Here is a 13,872-nt window from a genome sequence, read left to right as displayed (position 1 = left end):
AGCTAGAAAAAGAGTTGAGAGTTTAGTTACCTACTGATAGTTTTACCCAAGAATGAACCAGTACAAAAGTAGCACAAAGCACAGAATCACACCATTAGAAATTGTGCAAGTGTGTGTAAACAAAGTGTACTTTTCAAAGTAAAACAAGATCAGTATGATATTAGTGAGCAATACAACATTATCAAGTAGTTATTGCTAAATAGTAATTGTCATTCCCTATAAATGTAAACATCGACATTAGCTATTGATAGAAAACTTATTTCACTAAACATATATTGTTTTATAAACATTGGCAATATTACATAGATATCACGAAGATATTACATTTTGGAAAGAATATTTACAAATCAACAAACAATGTCCAAACTTCTGTCTTTTATATACAAATTTATTGATACATTTATTTCTGAAATTTCTTTGCTTCTATGAACACACATCGATGATAATCTAATCGTACAACTCAGTCCACAAGAGTTTGTTACCAGTATTCTTCAATATACAAAATATTTTAACAGTGTGAAGATATTTAGGTAAAACTCCATTTTGAAATTTGCTATTTCCAGGGAAGCCTCACCCTCGTTCTTCCAAGTATTTTGAAGATATTTAGCTAAAACCCCATTTTGCAGTTTGCTATTTCCAGGGGAGCCTCAACCTCGTTCTTCCAAATATTTGTCTAAAGTTAAAATTCTGCTTGTAATAGATTCTATCATTCCATTATTGTTTTGGTCTAACATCAAGAGTTCTGTGCCTAAAGAAAGTAGAAAAATGTAAAAGAATTTAAATAATTACTCTGTGATGAAGAAAATCTTCATTTCTAATTACTCATTAAAATTAAAATCATCATTAATTAGAATGGCCGTAGTGATGATAAAACTACTTTTTAGGTCTTCTGTTTGTATGTTACAAAATATGATGCTATTAGAGAAGTTTAGAACAAGTGGTTTAAGCATATACTTGATATTACTTCAAGAATTTTTATTAATGTTTATTTTTTGAGTATTTTTCTATTCAGGTACTATTACCATTTATTCTCTTATCGGCAAATGTGTGAGCTCAATATTTTGTAATAAATAATACTGCTCATCATTCAAATTTATGTTATTAGCTGAGTGTTACCGAAACTTATAACTAAGGAGACTGGAAATATTTCTTTTCTGCCGAACTGTCCATACAATATATCAAAAACCAATTAAGGTGTAGAATTTTACATGAACATTCAATTCTATATAGGCAAAACAGAGGCAAATGATGGTGCATGTCTCTCCACAGAATTAGGCTGAGCAATAATAAAGCGTAAATTTACACAAGATATCAGATAATCAAACGAGCTATGGGTATCATTGAAGTGCTCATAAACTGCTAACTTCCATCCAGTTCAACAGGTGGGAACCATAAATAACTTATACAACCATAGTTACAAATAACAATAAAAGGATTTCCATTTATTTTCATTTTAATAATTTATTTCTGAAATATATGTTAATACAAGATTAACTCAAAAGTAATAATATATGACAAAGCCAATCTTGATTTCATAATGTATATTTGAGAATGAAATAAATTATAAACACAAAAGTTTTTATATAACGGTCAGCATAAAATACAGTAATTTTAAATCGTGTCAACATCACGTTTGCAATTGAAACACATTTTAGTTACAATGGGGCAATTTAGTTACAAAATGGTATTTACAAGTAAAAGTGGCATTATTATTCGTAAAAGTACCTATGTATTATTTGAGAGACTACTGTACTTATTTGATCCTGAAAAAATAGTGTTACTACTTTGTGGTGACCATTTAATGCTTTCATTCAAAAATAAACACTCATTATATAACTTTCTTTTTATAAACAATTCATTATAATGGTAATCAATAAAAAAAATATTAGTACTTACTGATTGGTCTTTCATCATTCAACTCTTGAGCACAAACTTTATGTGCAACATCAGTTCCACTACTTATCATATGTAACCATCACCCCGAATTTAGATACACATTTCCAAGTAGTTGATTCCAAATTTACATGCTTCACAGGAGTAACAGATTGTTGTAGTGATAAGTCAGACTCAGGTATCCAACACAGTTAGATCCTAATCAATATCACTACAACTAACTTGACAGCAAATCGAAGCAGACATCCACTTATTACTCAAATACCTTTTAGTCTGTGGTAAGCCTTATGTTAACACGATTCATATGGCAAAATAGATTTTTATCCCTACAATTATTAAATTCAAATTGTGCTGCATTTTAGTTTTCTAGCCTTCCACTACAGAAAATAGTACTTCTGTTACACAGTAGTAAACTGTTCAGTTTTTTTATTACTTTACAACGTGTTTTATAACAAGACAAAAATTGCAAGTTTTCAACGCAGTTACAAATGTAGAATTTTTTAAAGTACCTACTCGATATATTATATTTAACAATATTACCTAACTGAATTGTGAGTTCATAATAAAACCATTGTGGATAGTAAGAATACAGTTTATACACTTTGTTAAAATATCACAAATTATTTTAGTTCCAAATTAAGAGTAAAACAAAAATAATGTATTACATTTTGGACATTTTTAATTTTATGTATAAAATTTTGTGAAATCCAAGTTGACTTTTTACACTTCTCTTCAGCAATTTTGAGTGTATTTCTGACTACATATTACACAATTATAAAATTTCCAAATCATTGTTAAAAACAGTTTTGACATTAAAAGTATGTTATCCATCAAATTATCAACTCTAAAATATTAATAGAAAGAGAAATTAACAAAATCTGAAACAAGTTTGACAACATACTGCACATCACAGCTAGGTTTATCAGACTGTACACAATCTGCCAGTATTAAGGATGAACATCCGAATTGATTCTCACCAACAATCACACGCGTCATAGGTGTACAGTATCTAGGATGACCTAAACTTACAGCCTTCTTAGAGCATTATTATTATTCTTATTTTATGCTCTATAAAAAAGACTATAACATAAGCAAAAATGTACCCTTATGGAGACAACTCTATAAATCAAAAGAATTTCAAGAAAATGACCCTTTATTGATGAGAATAACAGAGGCTCGGAAAATGGCTATGTCTTAAGAACTAATAGACATATTAGAGGGCCATGTGTTAGAGAGGGCTTCTTAGCCCTAACTTCGCCTGGTAAAATAACACATCTTTTCTTTACCTATCCTCCACCTTTTACCTCGAATTTATACATTCTAAAATGGGCTTTCAGGATACATATCTTTTACATACGAGTATGTATTATTATATCATATAACACATCGTATATATTACACATATTGTACTTGAAAATATAGGCGTGTATTTTTATTACTTCTATAATATGTATTTAACATTGATATGTTTCCATCCCTGACAAAATATATTTAGATATAAACTGACACGAATCTGTATAGAGGATATATTTCTGTGTACACAATTACATAGATTTTGAGACACAAAATTAGTAATTGTGTTTTTTTACCATGGCTGAGCAGTTGACATCCACTGAGTGCATTGCGCATAGACACAGTGGACGCTCGGCGATGAACAAATACAGACATACAAAATATGAACTACAAGTTAAATATTATTTACAAAATACGATATTGCAATACTTTTGTTGTGTAATTTTTGGGTTTTTACACATAAAGTGTGACAGAAACACTTTATAGCGATCAGTTAATAACTACCATAATAATTAATAAATGCACATAAATAAATCGACGAAAAATTAATCTTTTTTTGGTTTTATTGTCATCATACTCATGATAACAAAGACTTTATTGCCATACTACACATTCTTTTGGGTTACAGTTCTGGACAACTATTACAGGCACCAACATGAGATCTGACAGGGGAGGTACATTATAGGTAACATTTTTGTTAATCTTTCACATAACAAATTAGCATTTTCTGTAGCAATTTCTTATAAGCAAGAGCACTGAACATAAAAAAATAAAACTGATTATTTTTTAGTACGAAAAGTACTGAAAACACTGCAACATGAACATTAGAATAAACTATTCAATGAAAGAGATGTTGAAAGATAAATCAATAATTTTTTATATATAGCCAAAGTTGTTTAATCAAAACATTCAAAATTAACAGACGAGAACTTCAAGATATATTTTACATATCAATGGCCCATCATAATTAATAGTTATTATAATTAAAGAAGTTTGAATATAAAACTTTTTGCTAGAGTAAAATTTGACCGTACCAGAGACTTGATTGTTGCTGTTGACAACCTTTTGAGGGCAACCTAGAAAACTATCACCGATTCTATTTTTGTTATAATTATTTATTTATATTTTATTCCTGAAATTTATGTACAGAAAACATTTTCTAGTGTGTAAAATGAAACATTAAAAAATTAAGAACTTCAAGTCAGATATTGTTTAAATGACCACGATATTTATTTACTTTTATTGTGGACATACAGTTTTTGTGAACATTTGATTAAAATATGTTATAAAGTCAATTAAATGGATTATTCCATAAGCTCAGATACATCAAAAGTTCACCACCAAAGGATTGAAAGTTAATTATTTTATTTTTATAAGTAGGTCAACTATAAAACACATTTTGATATGTCTAATTTTGTATACGTCTTACACAATTTTGGTTCAAACAAACCGGAGAAGTTTGACAGTAACAGCAAATAAAATTTAGTCACTTTTAAGAATTATAATAATTCAAAATGATAAAATCAGCAGTCTAGAGGTTATTTATTTTTATTAGTACTACCACTATCAGTATTCATTAATAACACAAGTTACTAATAAAGACTACCGCCAACAATTAAAGCGACAAAATTATGTCAACTTATATCAGCTTTTATAGTTAAATATCAAAACAAAACTCGTACTTTCAGTTTAACACAAGTTAAAATATACCATGAAAATATATATATATATATATATATATATATGGGGGGTTACAATCCCCAAAACCCTACCCTGGATACGCCTATGCACCACATACCTGTACAAGCAATGGCGTAGCAAAGGGGCGGCGGCAGGGGCGGCGGCAGGGGCAGCCGCACCGGGTGGTACCTATTTTGGGGTGACACCCACCCAGTCTCTCAACTTTAAGAACAATGTACAAACAAACAAAAAAATAAATCGCTAGCACAAAAATTTCTTTTTCTGGGATTCCTCCACTAGGGGATTTCGGGGATTCCCACAAAAGAGCCTGATGCTGTTGTGGGGTATCCCATACTCGAGACCTTTAATATTTCAGTTGCAACATTTCTCATTTGTTTCGTGAAGTGTGTTGTGTTTGGTTGGCGTGAATTGTTAAACGTGTAGTGATAGATAATAAAAAGAAAAAAATATATTGGGCCGTGTGAATAAAAACAATAACGACGATTATTTACTTACAAGTAAAGCGTAACGAGTATTTAAACCCCGAGTAAACCGATGTGAATAAAGCGTCGAGTTTACTTGTAACCGTGTGTGTTCGCCAATCCGAGGGTATACTAGCAAGTATTTACTCGCGAGACAACTGAGTGCACAAGAAAGGCAAGTAAATACTTGTAGAGAAGGCATGGGGATGTTTAGCCGACCAGTTTTCGAAAAACGTTGGGAAGCAAACTAGTGTTGGACAGTTAAAAAAGCAATTGAACAATATGAAAACCGCAGTCAAGAAAAAACTGATGTCAACGCAACAGGAAATAAATCATTAACATTGTTGTCATGGGAGGCAGTTTTCCTAAAAATTTCCGAGTCAAACGAGAACCCAATTTATTGCAAAATACCTGGGGCTTCATGCGTTGGATTGGGAGCAAGTTCTACGTCCCCATTGCCTGAACTCAATGAGGAGAATGAGAAAAGTGAAGACGACGATGACCCCGTTGACATGCTAACATCAAACCAGCCCATCACACCAGTGACTTGCAAACATAATAGCGATGCGACGAAGTTGAAAAAAATAAGAAATTGAAACTCTCAGCTGATACTGAAGAGACGTCAAATTTGACAACTGTTGAGCAGCAGCGTTTATTATTACTTGAGCAAATTAAGCTAACAAGACTTCAGGCTGAACGTGAACAAATGATGATAACGGAGTTTTCCGCTCACGAGCATTTCTTGGTTCGTCAAAAGGAGTCAGTAACCAAGGAGTAATTCTATATCCGCTATCACCAAGGAGACAAACATCACCATCATATCGGCGCACCACGTCCTGAATTCCACTCTCTCGCCAAATCCTGCCATCATGTACACTCCCTGGCCATTAAGCGTCCACACTTGTAATTTTTTCATTAGCGTCACAAGTCATTTGAATGTTTATTTTTGTTTTTCCTTTTCTGTTCACATATTCGTCACCGAATTCCGAAGGTTTCATAATATGCACGTGAGTGCAATCTATAGCACCAATGACAGTCGGAATGCGAAATTTTAAAGCCCAATCTGCCTTGGCCTGATCCGTATCTTCATTAGTGCGTGGAAATTTAATCCAATCTTTAGACTTCGACACTATTTTATCCAATACACTTGAAAATGTTCTGCTGACGGTACTTCTTTCAACCCCCATGTCGTTGGCAACACCACTTTGGAATCCTGGTTCACTAACGTATCTCAAAAAAATTTCCATTTTTTCTGTGCAGTTAATCCTCCACCTCTTGCATCAGTGTTTTCATCAAGAAAGTGCGAAGTGAGAAAATCTACGTAGTAGTCCCTCAAACCGTAGTAGTCCCTTAGATAGATCGGGACTTATATCACGCCGGTCTCTATAACATTTCACACCACGCAATTTCGTAAATGCAGCCATCTTTCGTGTACATGTACGACTGCAAGTCTGGGGTCGGGTTGACTTGCAAATGGACGAGTATTTACTTGCTACAGAAGTATTTACTTGCGTTTATTCACACCGAAATTGGCATTTTCGGGGGTATACTAGCCTCTGAAGTATTTACTTGCGAGTAAGAGTAAATACTTGATTTATTCACTTCAATTTTTGCGTTTACTTGTCATTTTAAAATGTTCAAGTATTTACTTGTCCTACTCGTTTTTATTCACACCGCCCATTATACCTATGACCTTTACCATATAAAATTTATTGCTTTTTACTTTTGATGGGGTGACATCACCAACTTCTACATCGGGTGCCACCCTAGGTAGCTACGCCACTGTGTACAAGTTATCATTCCTGTTTGATAAGTTTTGAATATTGTAGCTAAGAGCACATTCTCTAGGACTGCAATAACATTAAAATGGAAAAGAGAGGATGGTGCATATGCTAAGTAATTCTTTTTCTTTGTGTACCACTAAATTCTAAACATATCTGCTATTTTTTAGTTAAACTAAGCACCTCAAGGTAGGTATGATTTACGAATACTGATAATTTTTTTGATATTGTATAAAAAAAGGAAAGTTTTATTCAGTTGTAAAAGTGAAAAAAATGTACAATATGGTATATTGTTCTATGTGAAACTGAATATTTCTATCATAATTATTTACAAATATTTACTGTTTTACAATAAAATATGCTAAAATCAAGTGTTAAATTAAATAAAACCATGGTACTGTCACTTGATGTTACAGACATTAAAACTTTGTAAGGCTGCATAATTTTGAAACAAGAATTCAATTTTAAAAGCAAAAATAAATTTTGAAATATGAAGTTACACAATCTTAAGAAAAAATAATTAGATACAAATTTTACCATTTGAAAACCATTTAAAACACCACTGACACGAAAAGGTATGTCTAAATATTATAAAATTGAAAAATTCATGTTTAGTTTATTCTTAGAGTTCAATACATTTCCAAGTTCAACAATTTAACATTTAGGTGTCTCAAGAACCAGTAGCTTTATGTAACTAAGTTAACGTTTCAAAGAGGTAATTTCATTTCAACTTAAGAGACAAGAACGTTTGAAATGCAGGATATTGTCTGGCAGCGAAATTGTACGTTTAACTTTGAGAGTGAAGGTAGAATAAAGTATACAATAGCTGAGCAGAACAGTGGGTGGGGGTGGGAGAAGAGTTAGGGGTGAGCGGTGTCATTTAAAACAAGATGCAAATAGTCCTCACTCACCCTCCTCTATAATGCTTTCATATTGTAAATTATCCTACCTGGGACATACACATATTGTACATAAAATCATATCAAATTGACATTATACATTAATTGAAATTTAAAATGTGTATAAATAAATCCATCTACTGTATGTAAATGTTTATGGAAAGGCTTCTCTTCACATGATTTCCCAGTTCTTATCTAAATATAGTATAAAAATTGTAATGTCTGAATATAATTAGTGATCAATTACATACCACAATAAATGCATTAGGAATGACTAAAACAATTTTATTCAAACGCAAAAACATTAAAAATATAAAATTACATTTTAACGTCTTATTTAAATGCCTGATATAATAGACATACATAAAACCCTTTATTTGATAAAATTGATGGCTGCCAAAAAATAACTTTTATAAAGTCGGTAAGCACATAAAACAAACACTACACAGTTTGTTGATTAACTTAACTAAACAAAATAGTATAATGAACATAACAACAGAACTTCTGCAGATAATTTTCAAGTAATTTTATTACTATTTTCAAAGGATGATTTAAAAATATAAAAGAATACAAGAATTAATACTTTTTAAACTTTTGTCAAATTTGTAAGAATTTAATTTGTATAGTTAGAAAACATTTTCCATTGATAAGTCCAGTTACTTTCTATTTAGCCACATTACAATTTACTTTAAGGATTGTTACTTCATACATTTATTTCTCTCCATAGTTGACAACCAATTTTTAGTTTTATGACTGAATTGAGAGACCTAATAGTTTTGCTGTGACTACACCTTTATGGACTCTAGCTACTAAACAACCAACTATAAATTTCATCAAAATAACACATATAACCTCTGTTGATGTTTAATTAAAGATTATCATTCTGTAACCCCTTGGATCTCTCACAGATGAACCTCACACTATACATGAGGCACGGCACTTTAAGAGTTAAACAGATAATATCAAGTATTTAAATATCAAATTTCATAACACTGTGAGAAATTTGACACAAAATTGTTCTGTTGAAATGTTATACATGACAATGTTAAAACAATACAAAACCTTGCAAAAATGGACGCCTGGCTATGTTATTATAATAGAAGCTGTACAAACATAGTAAAAAAGTTAAATTGAATTATTTATAATCACTTTTATAAAACCACCAATTAAAGAGAACATTGAATTTACGAGTTTCAGCATCTCTATTTTTTTATTTCAACATTGTTATAAACACATATATATTTTATGTCATTTAACATAAAAAACATACCTCAGTGTGTGCCGACTCTTTCTCTGTACTTGAACAAGCCATTTCCTTCAAAAAATTTCACATCTATCTGGCAAACTAGGCTACACACCTCAGTATAGTTACATGACCAACGTGATCTGGTCAATAGTGAATAGTGAAAATACTATACAGCTGATCTAGTCAGATCTCTTCATGAAATTGATAAACTGATAGCAGATAAGATAGCTAGAGAGAGAACTGTGCTAGAGAGGAGGGGAGAGGCTTCAGGAAATGACATTCTAACCACCTAATCTTCCCTATAAGCCTACCTAGCAAGTAATCTCCACATGGAAAGTGAGTTTAGTTTATGTCTTTCATGATAATCTTAACTTTTTATACAATATGTAAACTTTTAAAGACATGAAAAATTGCAATAACAGATTAGTTTTTATGAATTAATATATTATTTTTATCATACTGCTTGCTATATTTCACAAATACACAGTTTATTTTAAATTGCTATTTTTACTTGCACAAAAATTAACATATTCTAAGTTATCTAAACTCCACTATGAACAACTTTGGTAAAATTCTTTACTTTACTATTCACTTTATTACCAAACTGCTACGGTAAACTTTATACAGAATTTTAAAAAGAACAGTTACTAAAGAAAAACTACCACCAATTTCTTTTACATTAAGTGGTGCATACAAATCTTTCTAAAGCATATAGTGTATGGTGGTGTTATTTCCACACATAGTATAGTGTACTTGTAATTCAGTGTTATTTCCATATACTCGTAAAAGAAGGTAGGCAAATCTTTCTAAAGCATATAGTGTATGGTGGTGCTATTTCCACACATAGTATAGTGTACTTGTAATTCAGTGTTATTTCCATATACTCGTAAAAGAAGGTAGGCAAATCTTTCTAAAGCATATAGTGTATGGTGGTGCTATTTCCACACATAGTATAGTGTACTTGTAATTCAGTGTTATTTCCATATACTCGTAAAAGAAGGTAGGCAAATCTTTCTAAAGCATATAGTGTATGGTGGTGCTATTTCCACACATAGTATAGTGTACTTGTAATTCAGTGTTATTTCCATATACTCGTAAAAGAAGGTAGGCAAATCTTTCTAAAGCATATAGTGTATGGTGGTGCTATTTCCACACATAGTATAGTGTACTTGTAATTCAGTGTTATTTCCATATACTCGTAAAAGAAGGCAGGCAAATCTTTCTAAAGCATATAGTGTATGGTGGTGCTATTTCCACACATAGTATAGTGTACTTGTAATTCAGTGTTATTTCCATATACTCGTAAAAGAAGGTAGGCAAATCTTTCTAAAGCATATAGTGTATGGTGGTGCTATTCCACACATAGTATAGTGTACTTGTAATTCAGTGTTATTTCCATATACTCGTAAAAGAAGGTAGGCAAATCTTTCTAAAGCATATAGTGTATGGTGGTGCTATTTCCACACATAGTACAGTGTACTTGTAATTCAGTGTTATTTCCATATACTCGTAAAAGAAGGTAGGCCTACTGTAGTTGAAGCATTTCAAATTTGGTTGTCTTCTAGAAAAATCGTGCAAAAGATGTTAATATAGCTGCTAGTATATATAAATATTTACGTAAATAGAAATATGATGCATTCAGCGTTATTGAAAAAGTTAGATTTGTTATGCAAAGATGTTTAGTAAAAATGTCTTTATAATATTTATAATTTAGTTAATAATTATGTTTGTTAACATATTCCACACGTATTGTAAGTTTATGCCACAAAAAATTGGTTTACAATAGATAGACTGTTATTTGGTGGCCTACTTACAAGTTTTTTATGGTATCTGTAAAAACCACACAAGGAAATGTGATAACAAAACTAGATATCTAAATGTTAATCAGAAGTTGTGGTTTAGTACTCTGGGAACTATGTATGTTAGTTCAATTAGCTGTTGCATGTTTGACAGATAACTCTCAAACCATCTAGCTGGCATGTCGCATATACCAACCTAATTTGTTCAACAGCTGCGCATGGTCAAGACAATCTTGCTAAAATCTAGCAGTAAGGTTGTTGGGTTGCCATCCTCCCGTTGATTAATTACAAACTCTACAAGGTCTATCAGAGCTGTGGTTGTATTAAGTCTCTATTATGAATCCATGCTAATACTTAGTAAGTGGATCATGCTTAAAAACGTGGTTTATGAGTCTGGATAAAACCACCTTCTAAATTACTTTCGAGGAGGTTGATATCAACGATACTGAGTGGTAGTTAACTACCTCTCTACCACTACCTTGCTTATGTAGAGGTGTGAATTTGGCTAGTTTTAGCTGCGCTGGAAACTTTCTTTCTCTAAATGACATATTAATGATCAGGATTAGTGAGTAAGCAAGTTCATTACAGGACAAATTAATGAGCTTAAATGATATTTCATCAATTCCTGCTGAAGTTTTATTTTTTTAAGAGTAGATCACTCTCTTTACTTCATTGACTGTGAGATGGTCTAAAAGAATTGGAATCACTTGGTTTAGGGTAACTGACATAATATTTGGTTTGGGATTTGCAGCAAGAGTATTTTTAGCCAATTTAGCCATTAATCGGGATCAATGAAATCCTCTCCCATTGGTTCAAGCAGTTCTTTAGGGTCCTTATGAGTTTTATGTTTTCTCTCAGGGTTTGTTACTGACTACACAGCTTTTGAGTTATTGTCAGAGAAAGCAATTTGATTGGCAGCTAACTAGCACCTCAAAGATTTTAGTTTTAGGTCATAGTTCTTTTTTTTAATCTACCTCTTTGCTAATGTTCCCGCGGACATTAGTTAGATCAAACTGTTTCAATTTTAGATATCCTATTACTTTTTCTGTCTCTAAGTCATTTTTATAAATGGACAGACATGTTCAATTACCATACTTATTGTATTATGAAAAACACTTGTAAGCATCGGATGTGTTTGTAGTATTATACAATTCCAACCATACTTCTTGCACTAATTTGGAATTAATTTTTTTGAAGTGCCTCTTCATTACAAAAGATGTGAGATGATTCTTTTTGTAAACACTGAAGGCTACACAATTGAGCAAAGTGGTCCGACCCTCTGCATGTAACACCTGAACCATCAATATCCATTCCTTAGCATTTGACCATATACAATCAACTGAAGACTGAGATGAGAGAGTAATGAGAAGGTAATGGCTCAAAAACATCTCTCAAGTCTGTGTGTGGTTGTTGGGTATTTATTTCTCCCTAATTCAACCTCACAGAATCCATGAAATTGTTTTTACCTTTGTAAAATGCTCCAAAATGGTCCAATTTGGGGGAAGGTGTAGGGGTGCTTTTTGGGAAATTTTCAAATGTAAACATGGATTGTGTGATATATCAATTAAAGGTTTATTTACATTGAGTGTTTTAGCGCAAACAAAAGTTAGTTATCTTTAACCGTATTTACAGGGTTTACCAAAACGTGTTAAAATATGCCTTTAAAATTAAGTAGTGTATTAGCCTAACTATATATGGAACAGTACCACATTTTTTCTTCTAGCTTATTATTAAGCTATTCTAATATTGATTCCTAAGTTGCTTCTAAATAGTTTTTAAACATTACCTTGCCTGTTATAGATGAGGGACATTATAAACCTGTTCAAAAGATAGAACCCTATGTCAGATGGTTTTACAGAGTCTACTCTAAGTGGGTTTCAACCTACAAAAGTGACCAAATATCAAGCTAATACGTCATTGAAATTAGATGTATCTAAAACAGTATAATATTGAATCCACCAACATATTTTTTCGTGCTGCCACCAGAGCTGCAGGGGCTGCACAGGTTCACCATGATAATCCATCCTCTTATACCGTTTATGGAGTTCAGGAAAATTAAAAGAGTTGTTGTCCTTATCATTCTTACTTTCTCTCTTACAATTTTGTTTGTTTTCATTGATGCTGTCAGTTATGTGTAAAATAATACTTAAGCATTTTAAGTATTATATGGTTTCTTTATTTACGTCATAAATGACACATTATAATAGTATTTTGTTTCTTCTACAAGTAAATTAAAGTCAATATTTGGAAAACAAACTGAATACTTATTATGAATTTCTTAAAAGCTACACCGAGTATTAAGGAGCGTCCACATGAAAAAACATTATTCGTCTAACACTGTCAGTGAATGTTTCGACGTTCAACGGTGAATGTTTCGTGTTCGGCAAGTGTGGGCAAACATTCTTGTGAGTAGCCACCACCACCCTATGAGCAAACTTTTGTTGAGTTCAATGATGGAGCTCTTTGTGTCACAGCCATTGCAATCTGTTTCTTGACGAGATGTTTATGTTTCTAGTGACATTCTATCGTATATACTTCAGTAGTGAGTATGAATAAAAACAATTATCGCACAGATAAATAAACCTTTGTTTTAATTATTAAATAATATAAACAGCATAGTTTACTACGGAGTTCATGAAAAAAAATTATAAAATGAAGAATGGAGAAATGTAAAAAAGGTAAAAATATTTGCTACATTTTCTACAGAACAGTTACTGATGTTAGTGCAGCAAAACAAAAAAAATTGATAGTCTCTATTATTACAGTACAGTACAATCTCAAGAGGAAGGAATGGAAGAT

General features: G+C 31.8%; 1 protein-coding gene and 1 long non-coding RNA gene across 2 annotated transcripts in view; one reads left to right on the top strand and one right to left on the bottom strand.

The window, feature by feature from the left end:
* LOC124354199 (calcium-transporting ATPase type 2C member 1-like) overlaps nucleotides 1-13,872 on the bottom strand; it is a 110,351-nt gene that overhangs the window by 52,089 nt on the left and 44,390 nt on the right.
* Nucleotides 9,521-13,872, top strand: part of LOC124354201 — a 54,340-nt gene continuing 49,988 nt past the window's right edge. Inside the window, exon 1 of the long non-coding RNA XR_006921663.1 lies at nucleotides 9,521-9,610. This is a non-coding gene — a long non-coding RNA (uncharacterized LOC124354201). The remainder of the gene's footprint in view (nucleotides 9,611-13,872) is intronic.

The sequence above is a fragment of the Homalodisca vitripennis genome, chromosome 2 (genome assembly GCF_021130785.1).
Source record: "Homalodisca vitripennis isolate AUS2020 chromosome 2, UT_GWSS_2.1, whole genome shotgun sequence".
In the NCBI taxonomy this organism is placed as follows: domain Eukaryota; kingdom Metazoa; phylum Arthropoda; class Insecta; order Hemiptera; family Cicadellidae; genus Homalodisca; species Homalodisca vitripennis.
The sequence above is the reverse complement of the archived record's forward strand: the minus strand, read 5'-3'. Positions and strand labels throughout refer to the sequence as shown.